This window comes from Perognathus longimembris, chromosome 17, assembly GCF_023159225.1.
Source record: "Perognathus longimembris pacificus isolate PPM17 chromosome 17, ASM2315922v1, whole genome shotgun sequence".
Classification (NCBI taxonomy): Eukaryota; Metazoa; Chordata; class Mammalia; order Rodentia; family Heteromyidae; genus Perognathus; species Perognathus longimembris.
The window spans coordinates 936,803-946,399 of record NC_063177.1 but is presented as its reverse complement, the minus strand read 5'-3'; the positions used below and the strand labels follow the sequence as shown (position 1 = coordinate 946,399).

The following is a 9,597-nucleotide window of genomic DNA, read 5'->3' as shown; positions in this document are numbered from 1 at the left end:
ACCACTAAGCCATATTCCCAGCCAGGGAATTAATTTCTTAATTTCAAAAATATAACTGAAATTTCATCACAGCCACTGCCCGTATGATTTAAATACTTTCTTGGAACTTAAAATCTAGACTCATTACATGAATCTCCAAAAAAAAAAAAAAATCAAATAGTGGAATATCAATTTCTCCTTTAACTGTGGTGATTATTTTTTCTTTTTAATGAGGAGACTGCTATGAGAAATCTCCTGCTCTGGTGTGGGAATCCTAATTAATAGTGAAGATTTTACTTCCAGTGAGTTGAATTTAAAAGGCATAGAAAATAATAATGAGGAATACTTCACCTAAGTCATGATGAGGACTAATGAAATGTCCTGCTTAAATCAGGAATTTATTATCAGATTTCAATTAAGCTCTATAGAGTTAACCTCAAAAGTACTGGGCAACTGCTTTATTATTCTGCCTTCTCATTATTTGAATAATGGCTTATGTAGAAAATTGAAAGTGGATTCCACTATATATTTGTCAATTATTCAGGTTCGCTGATTTAAGTAGAAAACACACAGAGTCACAGTTATTCTAGTTAATATTCTTTCTCATCTTCATCTCAACTTAGGTAACTTTAGACTAATTTCCTATTTACTAGAACAAAGTCATACATCATAATCAAGGATTACTAATAACACCCTTTGCTTTTTTATTAATAGATATGAGGCAGCACTGAGGTTTGGAAAATGTTTCTAACCTACTGATGCTAGATATGAAAACACAAACAGTACATAAGGGGAAAACTAGAGGCTGTCTCAACGAATAAACAAATTTGAATTAGAACAATGAGGATGGTTTAAATTCTATTCCATCCATGCTGTGATGGAAAGAAACTGACACAAGAATGGGAGAATAATTTCTCTGACCAGTGGGGGAATTAGCCTCGGCACAGATATTCTGATGTCTTATTAGCAAACTAATAGGCCAATGGGGAAACATCTCCATTAGAGTCTCCTGTGTTTGTTGGCCAAAGGAAGCCAGCTTGTCATGAGACTTTCCTCCCCTGTATAGAGCCTCCCTGGGGAGACTTGTTTGCCCAGCTGCTCCAGCGAAAGCTTTTTACAGGAAATAGGCAAGTCAGTGGTCTAAGATAATTAGTCTTGAGGAAATAGTAGCTAGGTGATAGTTAGAGTTTTGCCTTGACTGGTTTGATCCTTTGTTGTAGTGTTGACCCCTTTGTAGTAGCGGCAGACATCCTTTGTAGTAGCAACATCCCTTGTAGTAGCAACATCTGCAACTTTTGTATTTATATGGATATCTTTCTGTATTAATTTTACTCTTGAAGTTGTGAATTGATTTCTAAACTTATATAAACCCTGGCCCTCCTAAAATAAAGTGTGCATTGGTCCACTCGCCTCTGCATCCCCTGTGTCCTGAGTTCGGTTGCAGTTACCCGGGTCCAACACAAGACGACAACTGTGAAATATTATAAAAAGCGAGGGACGTTTTCAGTACATTATAAACCTATTTAAAATGTACACACAGGGAATTAGGCAGCTATTATCAAGTCCTTATGTTTTTCTTAAGCACTCAAACATCATGGCAGTATCAATATCCCCCAAAGTTTTGCCATACTGGTACTTGAAAGTATCACAGACTCTTTTAAATTGCATTCCTAAAGCGTTCAAGTAACAAAATAGGTATAAAGGGAAAAAAAGTCTTAATGAGCCCTCCACTCCAAAACATTGCTTTGTTTTGTCTAATTTCTACATCTCCTACCATTAGAGACTCACTTTGTTTACTCTTTTAATAAGCTGAAAGATTCTTTATTGCTATCAACATCCCAATAAGTTGGTGGCTAGCTGACTAAGAAGGCACCTAATGAAAGTATGTACATCAAATGTGGCAGAAAGGAAGGCAGCACTGGGAGCAAAAAAGAGGGGAGAGAAGAAAGATAATCTATTTGCTCACAACTTTATACTAAAGGCTGGACTTGAATATCAAAGTCTTCCACCATCATTCCTCAAAGGAAAGCATTCAAGGGATCTGTGAACCTCCACATCAGTATTTCTCAAAGTTAGTGGGCATTAGAATAATCCAGAAGGCTTATTAAAACAGATTGTTGGACCCCATTTCCAGAGTTTCTGATTCAAGTCTAGATAGGGGCAGAAGAATCTGAATTTCTAACAAGTTTCCAGATGATGATGATGATGATGATGATGATGATGATGATGATGATGATGGGGTTCATACAGCTTTACATGAATCATCAAATCTTTCAGAAATAAAGTACAATCTATTCTATAGCCCCACATTTATATTTATAAATTAACTAAATATAAAAAATTGACTATTCTGGTCCACAGTTTCTTCATCATATACAAGAGTTGAACTAAATAATCTAAAACTAAACTTAAATGCTTTTGATGCTAAGCACTGTCTGTGATAGTGATACAACTGTAATATCTTACACTTGTGAGAGCTTCTGTTTAATTTGCAAAATGTGTATATACATGCAATCTGCCAGTCACTGTTTTTCACAATCCTGTGTAAACCAATCCTTTTGGAAACTGAGATACAAAGAGGTATGTTTAAAAGAAAACTGTGTACTTTGGGATATTATGCATTAATAATCTAGTAAAGCTAGACAGACAAGATCCTCTAATTCTTCATCTTACAAGGAAGATGAAGATTACCACTCTACCCTGAAATAAAAGGCTCAGTTGACATCTGGCTATTACAAATACAATAATCTATCATCTCATCCAAACAGAGATATGGTTTCTTTTTTCATCTTGACATTTGTACAGTTTAGTCCTTAGTGCCTGCAGGATTGTAATTAATGACCTTATTATAAAGGCTTTCGTGACTGCCCAGAGACAAAAAGCACCCATTTGGGCCATGCTCTTCCCTGCCAGCTATATTTTTCTCTTTGATTTGCTTAATTTCTATCTTGGCATTCACCACTACGTTGCTATTGATTAATTTATTACCCATTCTTCTCCTCTGCTAAATGATAAACTTTATAAGGACAGAGAAGTTGTTTGGTTCATTGTTGAATACCAGATGAGTTGGCATTGCCTAGTACAAAGCAAGTGTTCAAGAAATATCTGTGGAGAGAGTGGATGAGGTTAGTAAAAAAAAAAAAAAAAACACAAAGCTGTGCATTGCACAATTATAGGTATTTTATATGCATTATCTAAAAACAGTCCTATAACACATCTCACAGGAAGTGACTGAGGCACAACCTGGGGCTCCCTAGCTGCACTGAGTTGGCTGAGCTCAGTGGCCACAGTGTGCCAGATCTATTACTCAGCCTCCCTGGAGCATCATCCTCCTGGCACCAGTTACTGTCAGAGAAGGGAACCAAAAACTCTCTTAAAGTTCAGCACAGAAAAGGAGGAATATGGAAAGGAAACAAAAGGGGTTAGGGACATGACCTTGGAGCTGCTTTGTTTGCTAGGTAGCTGATCCTCTACTACAGTCCCAGAAAGCATGGATAGAAAGTACTTTGAGAGAATGTTTATACTGAGTTCTAAAACTCTTCACACATTCCTTCCAGGATGGCAAATTTGTAAGTAAAATGTCAGAATGAGTCTTCATGACATGAATTAGGAAGGTTTTCTTGACCAATGTGCACAAGATTGATATATTTCCTTTTAATAAGTGTTTTTGTGGTTACTTGGTCAAATAGCATTGCTAGTTTTACTGTACATCTTGCAATGAAATATTCCAGATGTGATATTGAGTGGCTCTCAATCAAGCAACAGAAGAATGGTCTGTGAAAAAGTACACAGAACAGAGCCTAAGAGGTGCTTATCGATACATCAGTTTTCAAGGCTCTTCTCATTCCTACCTATGTGAATCTATGTAAGACACCAAACCTTACATCCTCTGCAACTTTTTCTCAAAGAATAGCAAGTGGAATTGCTCAAACATATTTTCTCTGTACATGGAGGCATGTAGAAATATGAATTTCACCCATGAATCAAACAATTGTTTGGAGATGTTCTTTTTTGTTTGTTTCCATAACCTGAATTTCATTTTGCTTAGCATCATCTTATGTGTTCATATGCTGTTGAGCTATTGTGAACTTCTGCTAGGATTATCCTAGACATGTACTAATTATTCCCTATGAGGGAAACAAAAGAGTCCAAGTTTCTTTGGGTCTAGGTCACTTCACTTAGTGTGATTTTTTCCAAGTCCTTCCATTTCCTTACAAATGGGGTAGTATCATTCTTCCTGATAGAGGTATAGAATTCCATTGTGTATATATACCACATTTTCTTGATCCACTCATCTACTGAGGGAAATTTGGGTTGGTTCCATGTTTTAGCAATGACAAATTGTTCTGTGATGAACATAGTTGTGCTGGTGGCTTTAGTGTGGTCTTACTTGTAATCTTTTGGGTAGATGCCCCAAAGTGGGGCTGCTGGGTCATAGGGGAGCTTTATGTTTAGCTTTCTGAGGAACCTCCATACTGCTTTCCAGAGTTATTGAACAAGTTTACACTCCCATCAACAATGTGGTAGGGTTCCATTTTGGCCACATCCCCTCCAGAATTTGTTATTATTAGTTTTCTTGATAATGGCCATCCTTGCTGAGATGAGGGAGAATGGAAAGGTTCTTATTAAAGTTGCCATTAGAAACACAGTCTGGATTTTAACTGGAGAAGTAAATACAAATGTGGCAAATATGTTGATAATGCCCTCATATAACAGCATCCAGATAATCTTTTATGTTCTGTATTATTGCTCCATAGGTAGTAAGAGAAAACAGAAATGATCTTGTTGGGAGAAATGTAGTTACTTCTTGTCAAACCTTATTGAAGCCACTGAGCAAAGTGAATGTTCAAAATAATCTCCCTTGCCATTTCATTTCGATGGGTGATGTCACTGTTGGCAAGTCTGAGGAAGAAGTCAAAGTAAAGAAAAGAACCTGGGGTAGAGGACATAGCTTCCAAGATAAACAGAAAGCCCACAGGTTGGGAGAAGACCTTTACCAGCCATACAGTAGACAAAGGCCTAATACCTAAAATATAAACAGAATTCAAAAAATTAAATTCCTTCAAAACAAATAATCAAAGAACCAACAGCCCCCTCAACAAATTGGTCAAAGACTTATAAACAGACTTCTCTGAAGAGAAAATGAGAATGGCCAAGAGTCACATGAAAAAATGTTCTACATCACTGGCCATAAAAGAAATGCAAATCAAAAGAATATTGAGATACCACCTCACCCCAATAAGAATGTTCATTATCAGGATATCTAATAATAACAAATGCTGGAGAGGATGTAGCCAAAAAGGAACCCAACCACATTGTTGGTGGGAATTCAAACTTGTTCAATCCCTCTGGAAAGCAGTATGGAGGTTCCTAAGAAGGCTAAACATAGAGCTCCCCTATGACCCAGCAGCCCCACTTTTGGGCATCTACCCAAAAGACTACAAGCAAGACCACACTAAAGCCACCAGCACAACTATGTTCATCGTAGCACAACTAGTCATTGCTAAAACATGGAACCAACCCCGATCCCCCTCAGTAGACGAGTAGATCAGGAAAATGTGGTACATATACACAATGGAATTCTATGCCTCCATCAGAAGGAATGACACTGCCCCATTCATAAGGAAATGGAAGGACTTGGAAAAAATCATGCTAAATGAAGTGACCCAGACCCAAAGAAACATAAACCCTAAGGTTTCCCTTATAGCTATACCCATATGATCACATAAGATGATACCAAGTGAAATGAACTCCACGCAATGGAAACAAGAGTTGTATATATCACTGTTGTAATTATTTTCAACATGCCATGTGAAACTGTACCTTCCATTGTGTTTTTTTTTCCTTGTCGGTCTATTTGATTGTTTAGTTTTGTTTCTCTTGTATTCACTTCCTGTGGTTGTACCCCCGTTACCACTGTATCTCATCTGAATACCCTGGATACTGTTTATATGGGTATTAGAACTACGGAAGGGAAAGGGAATATCAAAACTTAGAGACAAATGATTAAAATACAAACCATTCCAAAAGCAATACTTACAAAAATCATTTGGCATAAACCAACTGTACAGCTCTTGGGGGGACAGGGAAAGGGGGAAGTGAGGGGAAGTGAGCTAGGAGGTAACAAGTTGAACAAGAAATGTACTCACTGCCTTACATATGAATCTGTAACCCCTCTGTACTACACTTTGACAATAAAGAAAAAAGTTTTAAAAGTTTTTTAAAAGAACCTGGGAAAAACTAGTAGTCAGCAAAAACTCCGTGCTAGATTTTGGCCAAAGTGTCACTGAGGTTGCACTTGCATTTGAAGTAGGCCACATGTTATCCTCACAGTGCTGGATGACCTACAGGCAGGCTTCTGCTATTCCAGTGGTTCCATATGAAGGAACAGGTAAAGCTGCAGGCTTACTAGTGTATATTCATAAATAAACAGAAGGAGAGAATCTTCTTGATGCAGCAGAGCCTGAGATTATTTCAACTATCAAAAAAGTTGAAGCTGGGGCTGGGGATATAGCCTAGTGGCAAGAGTGCCTGCCTCGGATACACGAGGCCCTAGGTTCGATTCCCCAGCACCACATATACAGAAAAAAACGGCCAGAAGCGGCGCTGTGGCTCAAGTGGCAGAGTGCTAGCCTTGAGCGGGAAGAAGCCAGGGACAGTGCTCAGGCCCTGAGTTCAAGGCCCAGGACTGGCCAAAAAAAAACAAAAAAAAAGTTGAAGCTAGGTGCCAGTGACTCACACTTGCAATCCTACATATGTAGGAGGCTGAGATTTAAGGATCACAGTTCAAATCCAGCCCAGCAGGGAAGTCTGTGAGACTCCTAGCTCTGATTAGGCACTTAAAAGCCAGAAGTAGAGGTGTGGCTCCAGTGGTACAGTGCTAACAGAGCTCAAGCCCTGTGAGTTCAAGACATGTACTGGCACCATAAGAAAGAAACATTTAATTTTGGTCAATAAAGTAGTTTATTTCAAACCCTGATGAGGTGAGTGGGGAGAAAAGGGAGCTCACTGCATTTTTCCACCACTGAATTAGAGGAACAATAAGATATACCTGGACCAATACTTATTGCACAGCTAAAAAGCACTAATCTGCCTGCATTTGATAGGCTTATTTTTACACTGGCATGAGATATAGTTGACATTGCCAAAAATCATGTATTTATTTATGGACAGCAATGGCTGGTTGGATCCTTGAGGGAGAGAGGTACATTTGTAAAAATTCTTGTAAAAATGAAGTACACATGCATAAATTACCATCCCCAGACTGGAAGAACTTTACAACACTAAACAAGGTCCAACTAATCCAATGCTATTTCATCTTGTTCAAGAGAAATCTTCTTTCAAGATAATTGATGTAGCACTTGTTATTGAAAGCAATTTACAGGTACATCTACACTCAGAAATGGTTTCAATTAATTGGTGGAAGTAATCAGAGACCTGGCTGAAGAGTAGCACTCTTCAGTTTCAAAGAAGTGTGAATTTAGATGGAAAAGAGAAAAATAAAAGGAGATAACTATTTCATTAAACAGCGCTACCTTAGAGACCCAAAGATTGATATAGGAAGAAGGGAGGGGAAAAAGAACCAAAGATGGAATTTTAGATACTGATGATCCAAAAACTCCAGGGATTTTCTTATGTACTTAATGAATTGGACTTGCCTTCAGAAGAGTCATATTTTGGCCTGTTTTGTTTTTGTGGCATCGAGGTAAAGAAGCATTGGCTTCTATAGTTCTATAAAATCTATAGTTCAATGACACACAAAGCATACCATAGTAATGTGGTAGGTGATGCACCAGAAGAACTGATTCCAATGATTTTGACCATTTGGCAGTAGAATTTCTAGAACAATCATTCAGATAAGATAGACAGATAAGATGAAACCATGGCTATGAAACAAGTCACTTATGAATTAAAATCTGTAGAAATTCAACCTGCCTTAACAGTTTCTTCAAGCCCATACTTGTATACTAGTGGTAATCTCTGATATATGGATGGGAAGGCTAAGTATGGGGAAAAATCCTGATATGAGGTCACATTACACAATTTAGTTTCACCTCCCATATTAATGATAGAATATGAAACTAATGTTTCTATATCCCACAATATCAAGAAGCTCATCAGATGGCAATGGAAGATAGAAAGATCACCTTTCAAACAGAAAACAGAAAAAAATCCCCATGGGAGAGTTTAAAGAAGGAAGGATTTGTTACAGTTATAATCATGAAAGAACAATATGGAGAAACACAGAAAATCAAAAGTTTCTGTCACATGAAATCTTGGGCCTTTCATCATACATCAGCTGTAACTTTCTGGTTTTATATAATAGCATATTTACAATTCCACATATTTCAGATTTCTGATGCTTTGTGCATTTGTACTTCTTGTACAAATGAAATGATTGCCTTCAGTTCAGCAGTGGATTGTTATTGCTTATATATATACATGTGCCATTGAGAAATTCTGTGATATCTTTATGTCTGAAACTGGGGAGTAAAAGCCAGAAAACTAAAATGTGCTGTAGTGATTACTTCCATATAAGTAACTCAATTGCTATTAATTTTGTTCTGCATTGGATTTGAACCAAAGTTTGGGGAAAGGTGGACCTTTGAGATTTCATATATTCATGATATGTTTTTGTTGCTGGAAGATTAATGTACTGTCTTAATCTAATGCTTTGGCATATGTGTTGATTACATTTTCTAACTGTAAATCAAAAGGCAGGGCCATATATAATGATGAATGGAAAAATATGTCTTACATCGTAGTAATTATGGTTCTTTGTTTTGTTTGGATTTTGGGGTTTTGTTTCTTTGTTGTTGTTTTTCCAGTCCCAGAGCTTGAACTCAGGGCCTGAGCACTATCCCTGGTTTCCTTTTGCTCAAGGCTAACACTCTACCACCTGAGCCACAGCACCAGTTCCAGCTTTATCTGTTTATGTTGTGCTGAGGAATTGAACCCAGGGCTTCATGAATGCTAGTCAAGCACTGTACTGCTAAGCCACATTCCTGCCTTTAATTATGGTTCTTATATTACTTATTTTTGGAAGTCCGAGAAAGGCAATATTTTATTTTCACAAAGCATAATCTTGAAACTTGCTCAAGATAGTCTTTTCATCCATACTAAATAATTTTTGGAGAAATGTATGCATGTAAAAATGATGAGTGTGAAATCATTCCACCATTCCTCATATTTATAGTCCTAGGACATGGCTGACTTCATATCTTCATGTAGTCTATCTCTCTGCACATCATTACAGTTAATTGTCTTGTTCCATTTTACAATAATGTGTATTTGTAACTGAAGCAATTTCAAATTTCATATGGAAATAGAGCACCTGCTTATTAGCAAGTTCAAAGTCCTGAGCTCAAAGCAGTAAAGGAAGAACAACATATCATAAATAAACACAAGATATTTAGAAAATAATTTTGTCTAAATAATAACACTAAAGAAGAATGAATTAAATATTCTGACTAAAAGATTATCAAGTCTGATTTTTAAAATGATCCAACTATTTGCCATCTATAAATGCCAAAGATACAAATACATTGAAGGTAAACAAATGGAAAAAATACTTCTGGCTGAGAGCAGCCTTAAGATAAGCTGGGAATGGCTATACTG

General features: G+C 37.2%; 1 pseudogene; it reads left to right on the top strand.

Annotated features, from left to right (window-relative positions):
• The first annotated feature begins 6,297 nt into the window (after positions 1 to 6,297).
• LOC125365747 lies at positions 6,298 to 9,308 on the top strand (annotated as a pseudogene).
• Positions 9,309 to 9,597: the final 289 nt, after the last annotated feature.